The sequence below is a fragment of the Nomascus leucogenys genome, chromosome 11 (genome assembly GCF_006542625.1).
Source record: "Nomascus leucogenys isolate Asia chromosome 11, Asia_NLE_v1, whole genome shotgun sequence".
Taxonomy (NCBI): Eukaryota; Metazoa; Chordata; class Mammalia; order Primates; family Hylobatidae; genus Nomascus; species Nomascus leucogenys.
Window position 1 is genome coordinate 70177776 of NC_044391.1, and position 20554 is coordinate 70198329.

The 20554-nt window shown below is 37.1% G+C and overlaps 1 protein-coding gene and 1 pseudogene across 5 annotated transcripts in view; one reads left to right on the plus strand and one right to left on the minus strand.

The window, feature by feature from the left end:
• Positions 1-309: 309 nt before the first annotated feature.
• Positions 310-537, minus strand: LOC100588445 (annotated as a pseudogene).
• A 1555-nt stretch (positions 538-2092) lies between these two features.
• AGTR1 (angiotensin II receptor type 1) overlaps positions 2093-20554 on the plus strand; it is a 45027-nt gene continuing 26565 nt past the window's right edge. For 2 of the 5 annotated variants that reach the window (XM_003256238.3, XM_003256237.3), the window contains exons 1-2: positions 2093-2351; positions 12212-12295. The gene's annotated coding sequence lies outside the window, so the exon portion shown is untranslated. Of the gene's footprint in view, positions 2374-12211; positions 12296-20554 lie in introns of all 5 variants that reach the window. The other 3 variants (XM_003256239.3, XM_003256236.4, XM_004089651.3) reach the window with 2 other exon arrangements.

Here is a 20554-nt window from a genome sequence, read left to right on the forward strand (position 1 = left end):
GTGGCACATTCTCAGCTCACTGCAACCTCCGCCTCCTGGGTTCAAGCGATTCTTCCTTCTCAGCCTCCTCCTCCTGAGTAGCTGGGACTACAGGCATGCACCACCACGCCTGGCTAATTTTTTTGTATTTTTAGTAGAGACAGGGTTTCTCAAATCCCTGACCTCGTGATTCGCCCACCTCGGCCTCCCAAAGTGCTGAGATTACAGGAGTGAGCCACTGCGCCTGGCCATTTCTTAGTATTTTTACTCTTTTGATCTATAGTAAGTAAAATTGTTTTTATCTTTGAATTTTTAAATTTTTAACACAGTTCAAATTAGTGTGTCTGATTTCATCTCCTTCTCTAACAAACCAGGGTGCCAGAACTGCTTCAGTTTCTCTGCCTTCTCTTTGTCTATGATGACTAATATATGAAGGTATCTGCTGCATCAAACTTTAAACTTCACATTATCCTTATTTCTCTTGACCTTGACAGATCTGACATCCTTTCACCTGACTGTAAGCAGAAAGTCCTTGGTTTCCTTAACTTTTTGAGGCATGGCAGCATGTGAGGCAGGGAGAGGACACAGACCCACACAGCAAGTGGTGAGAAGCAAACAGTGGAATTGTTTTCTTAATTCCATTTGTTGATTTTTTATTGCTAGTGTATAGAAATACAACTGATTTTTGTATATTGATCTTGTATTCTAAAAACTTGCTCAACTTGTTTCTTAGTTCTAATAGTTAATTAATTGATTCCTTAGGGCTTTTTAATACAAGATCATGTCATCTACAAATAGAAATTGTTTTACTTTCTTTCTAATCTGGATGCCATTTATCTTTTTTTCTTGTCCAATTGCCCTCACTAGAACCTTTAGTACAAAGTTAAATAGAAATGGGAAGACTAGACATTTTGTCTTGTTCCTGATCTTAGACATAAAAACGTTGTCTTCCATTATTATGTGTGATATTAGTTTTTCATAAATAAACTTTATAGTTTGGGGAAGTTTCTATTCCTAGTTTGTTGTGTGTTAGCATGAAAAAGTGTTGAATTTTGTCCAATAGTTTTTAAAAACTTTTTTAGACAATCATGTAGGCTTTGTCCATTTTTTACTTCTTTATTTTTATTGATACACAATAGATGTACACTTTTTAGGAACATGCATTAATTTAATGCATTCATATAATTTGTAAAGATCAAATCAGTGCAACTGGGATATCCATCACCTTAAATATTTGTCTTTTCTTTATGCTAGAAACATTCAAATTATTTTCTCCTAGCTACTCTGAAATATACAATAGATTTCAGATCTATTGTAAACTATAGCCACCCTACTCACCTATCAAACATTAATTGATTTTTGGTAAACTAATCTAGTCTTGCTTTCTGGCATCAACCTCACTTGACAATGGTGTATAGTCCCTTTCATATGTTATTGGATTCAATTTGCCTGCATTTTGTTGAGAATTTTTATCTATACTCTTAAGAAATATTGATCCGTAGTCTCGTGATGTCTTTATCTGGTTTTGTTATCAGAGTGATACTGGCCTCATAGCATGAGTTGGGAGATCATCCTTACTCTTCTATTTTTTGGAAGAGCTTGTGAAGAATTGATATTATTTCTTCTTTAAATATTTATTGGGTTTTTAAAATACATTTTTAAAAATGCAACTTGGGTAGCATGTCCAATAGGAACAAATGAGTGTCCACCCTCGAATTTCATAACCCTGGAATTAATCCATGTAATCTATGATCCACAACTGTATTACCAAAGGTCGAGTTACTCATAGGAAAGAGAAAGAAGTTCTCTAATTCGTCCTTAAAAGTTTTCCAAGTTCAGAAAAAAAATGTTGAAGAACACGGATCTCCGCAGGAAATGATACTCCTGTACCTCCAGCTCGCTCTCCCTCACGACCCCTCGCTAGGCGGGGTTCGAGGCCAGGTGAACGCTGATCTGATAGTTGACACGGGACGACTGTGGCATCATCCTTGCTGCCGTCAGTATCCTGAGAGGGAGGAGGTTGGGCCGGGAGGGTCTCCCGGGGCGGGGCGGAGGAGGAGGGAATGCAAAACAGAGCCTCGTCCCCGGAACCCAAGAAGCAGCAACGCCCCTCACTATAAATTCGGAGCTGCCTCCTCGCCGATGATTCCAGCGCCTGACAGCCAGGACCCCAGGCAGCAGCGAGTGACAGGACGTCTGGACCAGCGCGCAGCTAGCAGCTCTGCCCGGCCGCGGCAGTGAAGTCGATGGGGAGCGGCTGGAGCGGACCCAGCGAGTGAGGGCGCACAGCCGCGACGCTGAGGCGGCGGGCGGGAGACACGCACCAGCGCAGCCGGCCCTCGGCGGGACGTGACGCAGCGCCCGGGGCGCGGGTGAGTCCGTGCTGACCGCCAGGCATGCTTGGGGGACTTCAAGGGTGGGGTGCTAAGTTTCATGTCACGGTGTCCTAACTGCTGGCTCTATACTGGGAAGCTCTCGGGGACCAAGGAAAGAGCGACCATAGTTCTGGTCAGCGCCTGCCCCTGGAGCTGGCCACACTTTCCCAAATCAGGTGAGGGGCTTCTGGAACGGGAGGGAACAAGGTAGTTTTATTTGCCACGTGCCTCGAAATTCTCAATCCATTTTAACCAAACTCTTCCGAGTGCAAGGAAGAAATCTACAGAAATAAGATGCAACTCAGTAAACTTTCTTCCTGAGGCTTTTAGTTAACTCTTGTATTTTAGCCATCATCTGAGCGGGAAGCCCATGTGACTCTGCAAGGCGTTCGTTTAAAAGTTGTGCTACTTTTGAGGTGAAGTTAAGAGTGTCCCCATCCACGCCCTCTGCTTCCCAGAAAATGTCCCTTCACTGCTCACGTCCCCTTAGCTCTCTCTCTGTAAACCATAGCGGTGGGTCCTAGACACGGGACATCGCTCCAACCTGGGCCAAACTCTCCCACCCTCAGGGTTCCCAGATGTCCTTTGAATGATCAAACTGAGAAAGGAGAAGCAAGATGTCTCCACACCCCAATCCCTACAGCCTTAGCCAATGCATATGTGTAACTGAGACAGAATTTTAGCAAAAGGTCTCCTGCTTCCAGGACTAAACAGAGCCTCTGGCAGGCCACTGCCCGACCGCCAACTCCATCCTCCAATTCTCCTAAATGTCCAGGTAAACATCTCCATAGTGCCAGCCTGCTATAGTCTCCAGAAGACATCAGCAATTCTTCCCCAAAGCGTCTCCTTCTGCACCGTTTTTTTTTTTGGGGGGGGGGGGGGCAACCATTTGTGACCTGGCTATTGAGCCCACCTGGGCCTTTTCTCTTTGCTGATAGCCTCGCTAAGTATTAAAAACCTACTCCCCCCGCTCAGGAGCCCTCTCTTAATGAAAGTTTGGGTACTCACTTTCCCGTGGGATCAAATTTGGGACTTGGCTACATTTATTTCCTGTGTCATTCTGAGAAGAGAAAGTAATAGTAAGAGGCAAGAAATTTGGCACCCTTTTGATCTATTTTATTACTTTGTTGAGCAACTTGTGCTTCCCGCTGAAGATGCTGCATCCCAACATGATTCTCTTATTAGTTACCACCTGAGGGTTTTGGATCTCCAGGTGTTTATTTCACATAGCATATGCTTTAACCCCCTTATATGTCTTCTCTAAGGAAGAAACTGCCATACTTCCCTTGTCTTCCCTGGTGTTTCCCTAGCTATAAAGTCCCCACCTGCATAACCTGTCCTCAGGCTGTGATGTATTCCTGGGTGCCCTGGTACCTTCTCCTTCCTCTCCACCACGCTTCCTGACAGTGCAGGGCCAGGAAAGCATGGGAAGAAGGGAAATGGAGACTCCCACTTAACTTGCTGTGTGATAGTAAGAGCATTATTTCACAACTCTGAACCTCAAGTCTCTGCCCATAAGGTCCCCTCCAGTGATATAATTCCTTAATTTCTTTTGTTTTTTGGTTATTGCTTTAAAATAAAAGTCTAAGCTTAAGGCTAGGTTATAGAAACTGCCAATCATAATTGCTAGGTCTTGACATTTGCTTAAGTTTTGTGATTCTTAGTTTCAAGTCTGTTACCCACTCTCCCTCCCCACCTTTTTTTTTCCGACTTCATTGTTCTTTGTTCCCATCCTGAGGCCTTGATTTCTGGTTCTGCTCTTCTTTGACCTTAAACTGAATCAACTGTTCCATCATCCAACTCAGAAGAAAACTGGTTTTCTTCCACCGATTCCACTGATGCCAGTGGAACACTTGTCTTCCTTGCGATTTGCAAAATGTCTTTCAGTCACAGGTGCTGCGGCAATCCTGCTGTCCTACAGCATTCTAAGCTTCAATCTTTCTCTCTTATCCTGGGTCAGTATTCAGAAAAGGGCAGATTTGTGAGTTATTCAGGTTTCTCACTTTTCTTTTTCTTCTTTCTAGTTTGGGGTCAGAGTTGTGTGAGTATTTGTGTATATAATTTTGTTTTGGTTTTTTGTTCCTGCTGCTAGTTACAACTGCTATTGTTATTTTGATTATGACTTAATACTAATGACTAATTTTCCCCTATGCTAGAGGCAAAATAAGAAAGAAAAGTTTAATCTGCTACTTAACAAAGCCTAGGTAAAATACTTAGCTGAGAAGGAATTTAAAACTCATAGTTTAAATGCATGATGCATGTCTGCTGTCATTTTATCTGTGCTGCCACAGTGTCCTTTCAAGCAGATAACTGAGAGTTGCTGTATTTTGCTTTCAAATTTGTTACAGGGACAAAAATAGTGACCCCTCACATTTACGTGTTTTGGCTGCTTAATGCGAGCTCCTGCCCTCTAGCCGCATGCTTATTAGTTTACCTAGCCCTTTTTCTGCTCAGTGGTGATTGGAGAATGCCGAAGAGTCTCCCAAGTAGGCTACCAAATTAAGAATTGTGTTTAGAAGTTTGAAGTAAGTCCAAGTGTTGTAAAGATTAAAACGTTGTTTTGAAGATATGCTGTGTCAATAAACAAATATGGAGCCAGAGCAACAAAATGTGACCAAGTGTCCAAACCTAGCTTAGGAACACTTTTCTCCCATGTTATCTAGCAAACTGACAAATCAGCTTTCCAACACGTAATGATTGGGAAATGCTATTATTTTTCTTCAAAATTGTCCTAATGATTCTTTTTCAAAATTGCCTAAGATCATTGGATTATGTGGTTTGTGTTTCTTTTCACTGTAGGTGCTTGTTAAAGCAGTATACTCAATCTCTGATAAGCAACAGTAAATTTGATCGATTTGTATCCTAAATTTAGCTATCACTTTACATTTTGTTTTATTCATAATATGAACTTTAGCTTCTAAAAATCAACTTTTTAATAGCTTAATATATAAAGCCATCTTAAATCAAGGAATATCTACAGGGACTTAAGGTAATATTCAACTAAATTGGCAAGTGACTACCGTTATCCCATTAAAGCTCTAAAATACAATGTTTCAATCACAGAAAAAAAATCTTACAATTTAAAGAACTATAAATTGCCAGATGTTTTCCTAGTTATTACGTTAGTGACAAGTTAGACAACTGGAAATAGAAAACAGAGTATATGTTTAGAACAGTCATAAAAGGACTAGTGACTATTGCTGCTAGCTGTGGTTGTATTAACATTAAAATATTTGCTATCTGATTTTTCTTCTTCCTTATCAAAGCAGATGCTCACATGAGGAAAAAATTTCTTGCATATGAAAATCAAAATTGTCTTCCAAAATATTTAAGTAACAAAAAATTCATTATGTAGTATAAATGCTATATGATTACATTATTCTTATAGTTAATTTAGAAGGGTTTGAATTTGTTTTTGTTTTGTTTATGTTTGTTTCTTCAATAGGTGCATTCTCTGTCTTAAGTAGAAACAAATGTCTAGAATCGCTCAGTGATTATCAGTCTCCTTCCTATTACCAAGAATATTTTTATTGTGTTGTTAATCTCACATGTAATTTTTTTTAACATTTAAAAGTTTGGAAAATGGGTAAAAAATGAGTGTGCCTTGTTTCCTATTATTACAATGTGCCTTCCTATTTCAAGTCCCAGTTCTAGATTTTCTTAAAACTTAAAATCATAGAATTAATAATCTTTCAATTTAAGTCAACTTCTGTGTGATTTCTTGTCCACTTATACACACATAGATGCCTTCATCTTCACCAAATAATGTAGAAATTTTATTTAGATCAATGGATTTAAGTACTCTGTATGCTTAACTACAAAATAAGAATATTGAGAAATACACATATGATTGTGTATCTTTTTTTTTTTTTTTTTTTTGAGACAGAGTCTTGCTCTATTGCCCAGGCTGGCGTGCAGTGGCATGATCTCGGCTCACTGCAACCTCTGCCTCCCAGGTTCAAATGATTTTCCTGCCTCAGCCTCCCTAGTAGCTGGGATTACAGGTGCATGCTGCCATGCCCAGCTAATTTTTGTATTTTTAGTAGAGAAGAGGTTCACCATGTTGGCCAGGCTGGTCTCAAACTTCTGACCTCAAGTGATCTCCCTGCCTCGGCCTCCCAAAGTGCTGGGATTACAGACATGAGCCACAGCACCTGGCCTGATTATGTACTTTTAAAGAGAATTTGTTTTTGCTAATTTGCCAAGTTTATTTAGATATTTTCTCATTCTATATTAGTCAAAGCTCCTCTTATCCACTTGGGAAAATGAAGAATTATGTCTATAAAATATATCAACAACAGTTGCAGATACTTACAGAGGAAATACTGTGGATCTGAGTAATATTAGGCCCTGAGGACACACGCCAAAGTATAAAAATGGTCTTTGCCGTAGAGAGATAGTAGTCAAGCTAAGCACATATTTTGGCATGGGTCTCTAATAGTCTAATGCTAGTAGGGTGGGAAGCCATTTAAAAATGGCCCCTCCTTCTGTCCTGCCTTTCAGACCAGATGGAATGTCTAAAGTGGTCACACTGTTTGGTTCTGGCCACTTCTGTAATAACCACTGCTCCTTTCCCCTCCTCGTGAGATTATAACTCCTTTGATAGTATGGACGGCACCTAACGCATCCTTGTTTTCTTTTACTAAATGTTCCGCGGAGTCACTTGCTTGCCTGTTTGTTGCTTATTTGTTTGTTTTTGGCTAAAACTACAGAAAATGTTAAATACATTTTCAGACCCTTATATTTTAAAAAAAGAATTGTTAAGAAATAATTTTTCTAATCTCATTTAGATACACTGTCCTATTACACACAATGACAAATTTGATGCTTTTGTCTTGCTAATTGAAGAGCTAAGCATGAATACAGTTTTTCAGTCTACAGCAGCAATGACAAGGGTAAAGTGGAGAAAAGAGTAAGGAAAGAAAAAATTAAAAAGAATAAAAGGTTGGAATATCAAATCGGTGGTTCTTAAGACAACAGAGGCAGGTAAGACAAGAATACTGGAATCACCCAGGGGGCATATGAAATCTGTACATTTCATCCACATCTTCTTTTCTCCCCCTGTCCTCATTGACCCTGTTGAGACACATTGTATTACAAATTAGGAGGAAACCATCTAAAATTATCTCACGGATCCCATTTCCCGTATTAGCATCATGAGTATCACCTGAGAGTTTGGTGGAACTGCAGAATCTCAGACCCTGTCCAGACCCATTGATTGCATAAGAATCTGCATTTTAGCAAGATCCTCAGGTGATTCAAATGCACATTAAGGGAAAAGAAACACAGTGTACCTTACCTGTGGCTTGTTTAGAATAATTATGAAGAGGTGTTTTCTTGGCTTTTAACTAACATTTTTAATAAAGCTAATATTTATTGAGCACATAAACGTGCCAAACACAATGTTCAGTCTTTCTTTAAATTTTTTTTTATTTAATCCTCACAACAACCGTGTGAGATAGTTACTGTTTTATCCTTATTTTATAGATTGGGATACCAAGTAATAATGAGATAAGTAGTTTACCCAAAAGCTGTAACTGATACAGTCGAGATGTAAACATAAGAATTCTAATTTCATTGCCTGTTCTCTTAGCTGTTACCTACAGTGTCTGCTCTATACTGGGCTACCTACTTTTTAAGGCCAACTAATTATTTGAAAATTTATTTAAAGTTTTAATTTGAGATCAAAATTTGTTTCCCTCATAGATTTTTTTTTTAAAGCAAACAAGATCTATTCCATTTTGGTCTAATGTTTTCCTGTCACCTTACCTTTAAGTGCAATAATGGGAAATTCTAGAAATTCCTTCTTTAACTGTTTGAAAAAATACCAAAACTATGACAGCCTGTCCAAATCCACTAAAATATATTTTTATATGCATGCTTTTTGTATATCAATTATACTTCAATAAAGCTTTTTTAAGAAATAGTAGATGACATACTTTTAAAAATTAACTTTTGATCCCAGGTGTGGTGGCTCACACCTGTAATCCCAGCACTTTGGGAGGCCAAGGAGGGAGGATCACTTGAGGCCAGGAGTTTGAGACCAGCTGAGGCAACAAACTGAGACCCCCATCTCTACAAAAAATAAAAAAATTACCAGAGCATGGTGGCATACACCATGTAGTAGTTGGGACCTGTAGTCCCAACTACACAGGAGGCTGAGTTGGGAGGATTGCTTGAGTCTGGAAGGTGAAGGCTGCAGTGAGCCATGATCACACCATCGCACTCCAGCCTGGGCAACAGAGAAAGAGCCTGTCTCGAATAATAATAATAATAACAACAACTTTTGATATCTCTATTTTTTCCCACAAAAATCCAAAATTTTCTGTTTACTTTTTGGTGCTCTCATGCTATAAAGTAAATTCTCTCTTGGATTGAACAAGTTATTTTCTGTTTTCTACATACACATAGACTGTTCAGCATTCCAACTCAAATTACATACTACTTTTTCAGCTTTTAATGTAAATGCTTACTTACTACAAGCATGGTTTACAAAAATGTAGTAAAATATAGTTACCAACCAGTCAATGCTCAAGCAAGTGGTGATGTATTTTAAGCCGGTGACTCCCCAAATGATTCAGTCCCTGAACTATTTCACCCAGTGCAGGTAGATTCTCTGACAGCCATCAGTTGGATCTGTCCAAATAGCTCCTGTTTTGACAGGGTCTTGTTGATGTTGGTCAAAAGACAGGTGTGTATGGGTTCCCCGGGATCATGTTTGAGGGGAAACCTGTGCCAACAGGACTGAGCAGCCACTTTTTCAATGGTATTGAGAAAATTTGTAGGAGATAAAATTTCACCAGCTGCTTGAATCTAGAACTGTAGATATTCAGGTAGCACTGACATTACAACATCTAATTTGTAAGTTATGGGTTAGGGAAAAATCAATCCAGGGCTGCCATCATGACAAGTAGTGGAAGATTGAGAGAAGGAGAAATACCCAAAATGTATCTTACACATAGCAGGCAGAGTTTCTTAGTACTAATAAAAAATAAAGTACCAGTGATCACCCTCTACAGCCCTTAAGATCCTCTGGTTTCACTAAGCCCCAATATTTGTGACTGTGGCTGAATGCAATCTGCACAAGGTTTTCTTTTTAACAGTTGGAAAAAATCTCACAGCATAGCATTTTTTTCTTTTTAACAGTTGGAAAAATTCTCTTAGCATAGCATTTTTTTCTAGTAAATTTCATATACTTAACAACTTCATCAGCACATATACTTTCCTTCACACTTATAATTTTATCAGCACATATACTTTACTTTTTGACTCAAATTCTTCTTGCCATCAATTCAAATGCTCCTGACCTTAGAATGAGAATTTTCCATTAACCCAGCTTTAATCATCTCTCTTTCCCATTCAAATGATGTCACTTCATATAAAACACATTGTATTATGATGTCTCCCAGCTCCCAGTTACACAGCTAATTGCTGCCACTTTATCATGAATGAAAAAGAATTTGATGTGATTCTTGGGTAATGATTTCTTGAGTATGTTCTGGTCTATTATCTACTGAGTTACCAGAATGGATTTTTGAGAGAACACACAATTATTCCTATTCCTTTTAATTTCCATTAACTTAAGCCATATGATAGAACATTACAGTTGTTATATATTTTATATGAATATAAAATGTAATATATAATTTATATATTTTAAAATATTCAGTGGCAAGGAAAGATAATAGTAAGTGAAAAAATCAGTGTATAACACATGAATCATAAGTATGATCCCATGTATGTGTATACCTGGTAGATGCTTGTCAAGGTGCCATTAAGGTCTTGGGTTATTGGCATCTTAATGAAATTCATTTAATTATGTTAGGATTGATTTGTTAGTAAAATCACTTACATATTTTTTAAATGCATGCATATCTGTGGAGCCAATAAGAAAAATCAGGAAGAATATACAACAAATCTTAAGCGCTTTTGAGGATGATTTTTTTTCTTTCTTTCTTTTGTATGTACCTACAAAATTTTCTATAATGGATCTCTATTGATTTTATATTTTTTACTTTCTATTTGTCTTGGAATTTCTATTACTTTATTTATAATTCACTCTAGATGTTAGGTACTAGACAACTACTATTAACTCTCTGGAGAATGGTACTATAAATCTGACCCTTTCTGTCATTTTTTTATTCTGTGGTACACTAGTGTCTCACAAAGAGTCCACAGAATTCACACTGTCATGATATTTTATAGAAGAAATCATTTTATGGGAACTTTCTTTTGTTAATAGATCCTTCCAGTGCTAACATTATTCTATATAACAATGCTAAAGTTGGTATGCCTAAATGCTAAAGTTGGTATGCTAAAGTTGGTTTAAAAATTAACCTATATACAATCTTCTTGAATAACTCTTCAACTTTAAATAAAAATTCTTATTTAAAAAATCCTCCTATATATAATGAAAATATCGATGAATTTAACTACATAAAAATAAATGCTTATACAGTAAAAAGTACCATAAACAAAGTTATCATCTAAACAAGAAACCTGGGAAAGCTATTTGCCAGCCATTACATGTAAAATTCCAGTTTCCTTAACATAACATGAGCTCTTTAATGTGAGAAACAATAAACAACCTAATTGAAACATGAGCAAAAGCCATGGCTGAGCAAACTAGTAGAAGAATTACTATGGAAACAATAAGAAAATGAAAAGAAGTTCATCCTCATTCATAATTAACGAAATGCAAGTCAAAACAAAGATATACCTTTTACTTATCAGATAAAGAAAAAGTGATTTGATAAAACCCAGATGCTTGGTATTATAAATTGGTATAACCTTAACAGAAGACATTTTGTGAATATCTATCAAAAACTTAGCATATACAAACAATTTGGCTCAACAATCTGTTAGAATTATACTGATACATTCATATAAGTACTAAAGTGCATGTATGTAAATATTATTATTGAGACATTTTTGTAGCAGCCAAAAGGAAAACTGAAAAAAAAAGATTGAGGCTCATTAATAGCAGACTGGTTAAATAAACTATGTGTCAGTACAATGAATGAAATATTGTACAGCCATCAAAATGAATGAGGTAGATTTATATATGCTGATGTAGGAAATCTGCTAGCCATCATAAGTAAAATAAATGAAACAAAGAAGAAAATACCATGATGTACAAAAAGAAAAAAACTATAGATATACATATTTATATGCATGTGTATGCATTTTTTATGAACATACATATTTATATGCATGTGTATGCAAGTCCTAGAAGGAGACATAGGTAACTATTAGCAGTACCTCTGGGAAGTAGATGCAGAGAAAAGTAATAGAGGGTAAGGATATGTTTACTTTTATTTTACATCCTTCTGTAACTTGACATTTATATGACACGTTAGCATTACTTCTGTGAAAAAGAAAAACAGAAAAGGTAATCTTTTAAAAAGGTATTTTTAAAATTATGGTAAAATAAAATTTGCATAAGCTTTATACTAAGTAATAGAATCATTTAACCAAGTTTAGCTGTAGATTCACAAGTAGAAATCCAATCTATTTTCATATTCTTACATTTAGTAGACATGTCTATAGAAAGAAATGGCTAGGAATGAGACTGCACTATTTTACCCTAAAACATTCTTTTTCTCTTTGCCTAATGTATATTTACAAGGGCATTGGGGAAGACGTTGACCACAAGCAGGAAGATGATGAGATCCTATGCCCACCACTTAATGCAGTCTAGCTCTATGTAAGGAAAAATATGTTCTTGATGTGAACCAGACGGTTTCATTCCCTTCAAAAACATTCTTAGGATGCAGTATTGAAGCTTACTCTGTAAATTAAAAAATAAAAACCTGACTATATTCAGTGAAATGCGTTAATCATTTTTTTCTTTTTAGGTTTGATATTTGACAAATTGATCTAAAATGGCTGGGTTTTTATCTGAATAACTCACTGATGCCATCCCAGAAAGTCGGCACCAGGTAAATGCCTTACATCTACAGCAGTGGGTCTGTCAGCAGTTTTCTTTAATGTGTCAGCGGTGGGGAGACCACAAAAACCCACACACACCATTATCTTGTGAAAGAAGTAGAGGAAGCAGAAAATAATGAAATCCCAGTGTTACCACATCCCCTCCAATATACAGATTAAGAGCATATGTATTTATATGGTTTTAAACATAAATAACATCAGAATTACTAAGCTATTTCCATTCATGTACTGATAATGAATCATGTGAGAAAGTCCTTTGGCAAGGACTCCACAGGGCCACAGGTGATTGCTTTGAGCAGTGTTCTTCCTGTGTAAGGCTTAAGAGGACCAGGAGGGAAATGACTGTACTCTCTTGTCAGCTACTTCCTGGGCGATTTGGGTTCTTTGATACCCCAGTGCTCACTTTCAGAAGTCGTAAGACCATAAACCTTAACAGTTCACCTTCTCACCTTCAGAAAACCCAAATGTCTTGGAGTTTCATTCTCACAAACTTCCACCTTCCTCCAATGATGAGATATAGGAAAAAAGACAATGTGAAATTGGAGATGAAGGTGCCCTCTTAGCCTCTTTACAGGCATGAGTCACATGGCAGGGCATTAAACTCTCACAACCTGTTGTGGAGCTCAGCAGGGTTAGCCAGGACTGCTTTGTCTATCTAACTCTTCTTACGTGGGCCTATGTGATATTTTTCATAACAAGAGTCCGGGATTTACCTAACTAATAAGATTTCCCCCTGCCCCTCCTTACAAAAACTCAGTTCAAAGAACAAGCCCTCGGCTTCTCCTAGTCCCCTCCTGGGAAAATGAAGAGTAGCTTGTCCTATTCTGAATATGTTGTGCTACCATTTTATCAAAGTAGAGGATAGATACATAGGTGCTGGGTGGGTAGATAAATATCAGAGGGATGCTTCTTCTTTGCTGTAATAGATTGGCAAGTAGGAATCATTTTCTGGAAGATACTCCACGGTGGTAGTGTTAGAAAACTATTTAGAATGCCTTTAATCTTGGAGATAAAAATAGTAACGCTTTACAGAGTTCTGTCAATGGATATCTTTAGGGATGCTTTGTTTTGGGAGGTTTTTTTTCTGATTGTGTTTTTTTCAGGTATAGCGAAGCTTGGGAATCTGGACTGTGCAGATTTTCCGCAAAAATCCAGCTCTGGAAAGAGTGTATTAAGATGCATATCCTAGGATGACACAAAGACAGTGTACTTCATTTTACATCTTAAAAGTATTGAACAGAAGGAGTTTTGTCCATGATACCCCATCAGCCCACTAGCAGGAAAAGCAGGACACTTACCCAAGGGGGTTCCTGCTGGAAATGATTCTTGGAATCAGCCTTCCTTCTACTGTATTTGGGAAGTCTTTGGTTTCTAACATTCACACATTTGTAGCAAAGCTTCCAAAATAACTATGATGTTTTGTTTAGGAATAACAAAACATGGAAGAAAACATTCTGTGAAATTTTAAGCTTTTTCAAACTTTTAAGTTTCAGATGAATAAGCAAAACATACTTAATTCTAAGAAGCTATTTTTTGTTTGTCAAAGAACTGATGTTATACCAGTTCTAATATTAATTAGCAACTTTGCCCTGGTTTTCCTGTAAAATAATCTCCAAAGCCCTATCTCAATATAAAAAGTGTTCGCAAAAGGACCTTCTGAACTTTGCAATCTCCCTTTAAAACTTTTACCAACTTAAAACTACAGAACTCTGATCTCTTATTGATTTAAACCAGTGATGTGTAAACAGCACTTCAGAGCTTGTTTTACAGGACCAAAAAGTTTATGCTGAAATCTACTCATGACAAATGGGAAAAACCTGATTAGCACATTTAAATGAATAAAGAACCATATTCAATGGCTTAAAATTTATAGACCTGCACCATCCATTATGGTAGCCATTTACTATATGTGGCTATTTACATTTAAATATAAATTTATTAAAATTAAACTAAAAATTCAGCCCCTCTGTTGCATTACCCCCATCTCAAGCACTCAGTAGACACAGGTGGTTAGTGGACAGCACAGATTTAGAACATTTCTATCATAGGAAGTACTGCTGGACAGTACTGCTATAAACACATTTATTAATAATGCAGCAGACTTTCTTGGCCACTTGGTAAGAAAGTTTTCTGCCTTTAAACTTATTTGGGAAGTTTTTAATACTTTTGAAATTCTGATTTCCTCAGTGTTAGATTATCTAATATACAGCTCTCACAGACCACTTTTTGTTTTTCCTGTTTATTTGCATATTAAAATATATAGGATTAAATGTTTCATGTGCTTTTCTAAAGTTGCAGTTCGTGATTTCTCAAAATTGTGAAAAGAAGTACCCACAGTTACATTAAGAACTAAAATATATGGCTGTTGGCTTGGTTACCAACATTGCTGACAGCTCCAAGTAAGCAAAAGTAAAAAGGATGTAGGATCATTTTTAAAGGCCAATATTTTCTTCCTTACTCATTACCTTCTGTAAAATTCTGTAAGATTTTCTTTAGTTTTCCAATAATGATAAACATTTCACCATTGCATAGACATAATTGATTGATTTTTTAAGCAGTTAGAAAGCCAAACAAAATAAGGGCTAGAATACTTCTTATTTTATTTTTTAATAAAAATGTACATCTTAGAAGCCTTTATTTTTATTTAAATTGTATGTCACTGATAAGGTTTGGATATTTGCCCCTCCAAATCTCATGTTGAAATGTGATCCCCTGTGTTGGAGGTGGGGCCTGGTGGGAGGTGTTTGGATCCTGCAGGCGGATCTCTCATCAATGGCCTGGTGCCCTCCCCATGTTAATGAATGAGTTCTTGCTCTGAAACTGTGACACCTCCCCCCTCTCTCTTGCTCCTGCTCTCACCATGTGACATGCTGGTTCCCTATCACCTTCTACCATGATTGTAAGCATCCTGTGGCCTCACCAGAAGCAGAAGCTAACACCATGCTTCCTTGTAAGCCTGTAGAACCAGGATTCAGTTAAAGCTCTTTTCTTTATAAATTACCCAGTTTCGGGTATTCCTTTATAGCAACACAAGAATAGACTAACACAGTCACGGATAACAGTAATTTTTCATTTTTCATCAATATAATGATCCTGCTGTATTCTTAAAGTTCTTAATCACTATTTGTCACTAATATGATAACATTAATAAAATGTGAGTCTCAGTTACTTTCTAGTCACTTATACCTAGCAGTTCAATTACATTTAGTTCCTGGACTAATGATCATGTGTTACATAAGGCAAAAAATTAAAAACAAATTTGTCTTTGAGTCATCAAAGCATCAAGGGTTTGAAATAGCTATATAACTAGCTGTGAAAAAGGGATATAAATATCCAGCTGATATTTCCTTTACACATTTAATAGTATCATTTTTCAATGAAAGCATAAGTAAAATAAGTTTGGAACCAGTTTGGAATTTTTAAATATTAATCTCAGAATCTTACTAACAGAAAACAAAAGCAAGATAAATGCTAGCCATTTGTGCCTGGGTTTCTTTTCCAATAAAATGAAACATGTTTACTCCAAATAACCTATGCACACAATTCTCAGTAACATTCTTTCTTTGCTTAAATAATATAGCCAGATGTGCTTAGCACATAACTCTATAGAAAATAATAATTTAAATTAGATTTAGATAGACAGACAGACAGATTTTTTTGAGACAAAGTCTCACTTTGTCCTCTAGGCTAGAGTGTAGTGGCATGATCATAGCTCACTGCAGCCTAAAACTCCTGGGCTCAAGCCATCCTCCTATCTCATCCTCCCAGGTATCTAGGACTACACGCACATGCACTATGCCCAGCTAATTATTTTTTTAATTTTTTGTAGGGATGTGGTCTTGCTACATTGCCTAGGTTGCTCATGAACCCCCAGCCTCAAGTGATCCTCCTGCCTCAGCCTCCCAAAATGCTAAGATTACAGGCATGAACCACTGCACCCAACCAATATTAATATTTTTAACAATTGAAAGAGCTCAAAGAAATAGCTTTTAAATTTAGAGGCCCTGTTTTGCTGACAGGAAAAGCTTTTAGCTGGAATCAAGAGTGCTGTTGTCTTTTCCCTTCAATTAGTCATTCCTTTTAAGACTTTTAAGAAGATTTAAATGTATGAGTCATTTTTTAAATTCCAGAAAGATCTAGTATATCTCAGAAATGTAATAATACAGTGCAGACCTGGTGGAAAATAATTATTTATCTGAAACTGGGCCTCAATGCCTTTCCTGAATCTAAACAAATGTTCAACTCACCCAGAGAACTGGGACAATAGGAACAAGGTATTGCAAGCCCAAAATCCAATCCAAAGCAGCATTCTTCCTCCCCACCTCTAGGCAAGGCCAAAATACTTCTGCACACAGTATAGACACCAGAAAAAAACAGAGCCACTGTAGATGAAACCAGTCAGGGGGTAAGAGCTGTCTTTTGATCTAGAGCTTGCACCTTTGCTCCTCAGTAACACTCCGAGGTCAAAAAGGAAAAATAGGATGGGCAGTTTGCTGCCTCCTGGTCCCTCCAGCCTGGTCAGTGAACAGAGTGGGAAGATAAAACAGCTAAGTATCTTCCTTAACAATGCAAAGCAAGAAATCCAGTCTGCTTTGGGAAAGTGAAAGCAGTGCAAATTCAGATTATTAATCATAAGAGCATCTCATGTGATATACAAAGTTATTGTATAGCAGTAATGGGTCAGCCATATTTTATTCAACACTGAACCATTAATGAAATTAATGCTAGTCTTCCTTTCACTTACAGAATGTTTATCTATACATGACTAAACAAAGAAGGAGGGCTGGAAATGGTCCTGTGAAAAATACTGGCTCAAAATGTATCAGCTGAGTTTGGGGCAACTGAGGTGGTAGGAGGCTCCCCCTGGACTTCTGCTAGAATTTAGATTTAAATAGATGGATGAATTAGACAAAACATACTCTCTGAAAGAGTGAGAAATACAATATTCACCAATTAAGTGAAGGAAAAATCTACACTATGAATAAAACAATAAATGTGGATAAATTTGAAAATTTGAATTTCAAACCCCTTAAGATAATGTGACAAATACAACAGACCTACTTTAACATCTTAAAGAGATCTGCGTGACCTATTTTGCAGTTTTATTTTCTTAGGACAATGCTTCAGTAACTTTAACTTTCATATTTAATCATTTTTTTCTTTTTTGGTTTCTATGGTATCACCATCCATCAATCCATGTTGGTTGGAGGGGGGGAATATATATATATATATATGTATATCTCCCAAGAGAAAGTAATTCTGCAATCTTCCTCAGCAATTCAGTCTAACAATTAAGAACCCTTAAGCTAAATAGAAAAATTCATTTCACAGGAAACTTTTACTCAATATGTATAATTAGTTTTAGTTAACTTTATTAATGAAATGTCGCAAATCAATTAGGTTTGCAATAATCAGATGCCGAGGACCCAAGAGGAACCATTCCTCTCACAAGAGGGGAAGGTGATACACAATTTAGTTGGGAAGCAAATGTAATTAGATTTGATCAATTGAGTATTCCTGTCCTGATGTGGAGTCAGTCACATACCCAAGCCTGAGAATATATTTGAAAAGAGGTAGAAAAAAAAAACAGTATGACTTAGAAAATGTCCTTGTGGTCCTGTTGGCCACAACTGGCAGCTAAAAAGGGCTTTGAAACCACAGGTAGACAGGTTTTGTTCAGACAGGGCTATGTTTTAAATTACTCTTTCAAATCTGAATGGTTTTACGTAGGGCAATATATAAACTTTCCTATTTGTCACAGACTCTGGCACTCTTTAATGCCTTATACTGGGTGTTTCACACAGTTATTTAACTGCCCAAATCCCAATGGCATTTCAGTTTGCAACTATCATGACCTAGAAGTTAGCTATTGAACAGTTATGAGGTACCTTAAAGTTTCTTCCCTTTGCCTCTAGAATAGGAATATCAAAGAAATGTCATAATGATAGAAATACTACTGAAAGAGGATATTAAACACTAGGTATTCCTACTTAGGGCTATAGTTTGCAGCAGATTCTATTGTGTTTCAGTCAATAAGTGTTTTTGGACACCTACATGCCAGACACTGTTCTCAGCATTGAGCACAAAGTCGTGAGCGAGGTAGACAAAAATGCTTGGCCTCATAGAACTTACATTCCAGTGCATAAAGATGAGAACAATCAAGTAAAATTTATAATATGTTGGATGGCATGGAAAATGGAAATAAAGTGGAAGGGAGGCTTCAGGTTAAAAAGAGTGTTTAGGGAAGGTCTCCTTAGGAAGAAGGAGGAAGCTATGTGGACATCTGGGAGAAGATGGCTCCAGGCAGAGGGTAGAGCAAATGCAAATTCCCTAAGGCAGCAACGTGCTGGCATAGTCAAGGCACAGCGAGTATGCCAGGGTCTTCAGAAACCACAGAGAAGAGTGGATAATAAAAGTGAAATCAAGTATTGAAGAGTATGAACTGACAGGAACTAGAGACGTATTTAGAATGGATGCCAGAACAGGAGAAATGGGTGGGATTTTAAAAGCTAAATGATTTAAAGACTTAAAATGCTCTGAAGTGTAGTGAAATGTTCCCAAAACTGCAGATTTTCCCAAGAAACCAGGTGCATAATTTAGTCATCAATGACTGGTTCTGTGGCAATGACTCTAGTAATTAGACACCTGCATTTTATGTCAGTTCCTTCTGGATACTCAACTACCTTATTTGGTGCTTTTGGTATACTTCAAATATGCATTGCCTATCACTGATCTGTAATCCTGTGTCTCTGGGCCTGAAAATATAACTTTTCATGTAGTAGAGCATTAGGGCTGTGCAACATTGCCACTAGATTATTTTTAATGAAAGCTTTGCCCTTTTAGATAAATACGGCAATGTATTCAAACAAGTCCTAGGGATACCACTGAGTGCAAAATGTCATGTACTAGTTATTCCATTTAAATTATTTTATCTTCAAGTCTAATAAGAAAATTCTAAATAAAATTATATATTTGGGATTGCGTGTGTATCATCCAACCACATATAAGTAGGAATAAAATTATTTAAAGGAAAATTTCAAATAGGCTAACTCTAAAAATGTACAGATAATCTGAATGAGAGAAAACTATCCTCGCTTTGTGTTATTTTTCAGTGGTAGCATTTTCTCATAATCCCCGTGCTTTTTTCATGTCCTGCTATTCTTTAAGATTTCCTAATGAGGATTAGGGAATAGGCGTATTTAACAATCTGTGTTCGCAGGTTGGAAACAAGAAAATGAAGACTAATAGTTTCTCTCCTGCTAATTTGATTTTCTACAACTCCTCTCCTACCAGCTTAGGCAGAGGACTTAGTTACTATTTCCAACAGATGGGAGCCAAGGAAAAGGCAAGCATCTGTGATATCATGCCTCCCCCAAATGGGTAGCTGCCTCACCAGCCTCCATTAGAGACATCCCCCAGAGTAAGAAATAAGAAATAATCATGAGTAGAATGAGAAAAAAATGCAGCTTCCTTTATTTGAGAAAAACAACAGTAGCTCGATGCTGGGAAGTTCTGTGGCCTAAAGGGCTTTGAAAATAATGCAATTTCTGATAAAAATAAATGCCATTATTCTTGCTTATTGTCACTGTTTTAGTCAAATAAGATTTTAGCAAGCATATTTCAAATTGTTCTAAATCTAAGTAAATTGGTAATTAAATGCTATCATTAGAAAGTATTTTAATATCAGAAAAATTGGACCATAAGAAAGTTTACCCTTGTATTCATATATACATGTGCTTTGTGCTAAAAATTGTTATCATTTAGTGAGAACCTGTGACTATATTAATTTAATCTTCATATTTCTCTGACCGTTAGAGAGTTTGTGACTTGAATAACTTTCAAACAACTAGTACCCTGATGGAAATCCAGAATTTTGTTACCCCAGATCACAGCTGCATACTTAAACACTATGCAACAGTGGCACTTACCCCCAAATCGTATCCTGTCGAAATGCCTTTTTAGCAAATTAAACTGAATTGTGTTCAGAGATCCACAGGTCTAAGCAACATTAGGGAAGGGGTAAGGTAGTCCTCAGCAAGGCCCTTTTCAGAGCACTCCACCAGTGCCCTTGTCCTCCTCAGCAGAGCTCCTCAGCTATACTCCCTTTCCTAGTCTCCCCTATCCCACAACGGAACCATACTTCTCTCATAGAAGCCCTGGTCTCACAGAACTAAAAAGGAGGCTCCTAGAAATGGGGTTGTGTTGAGTTGACAGAGATGTGTGGCTCTTTAAACTGAAATATAATCCAA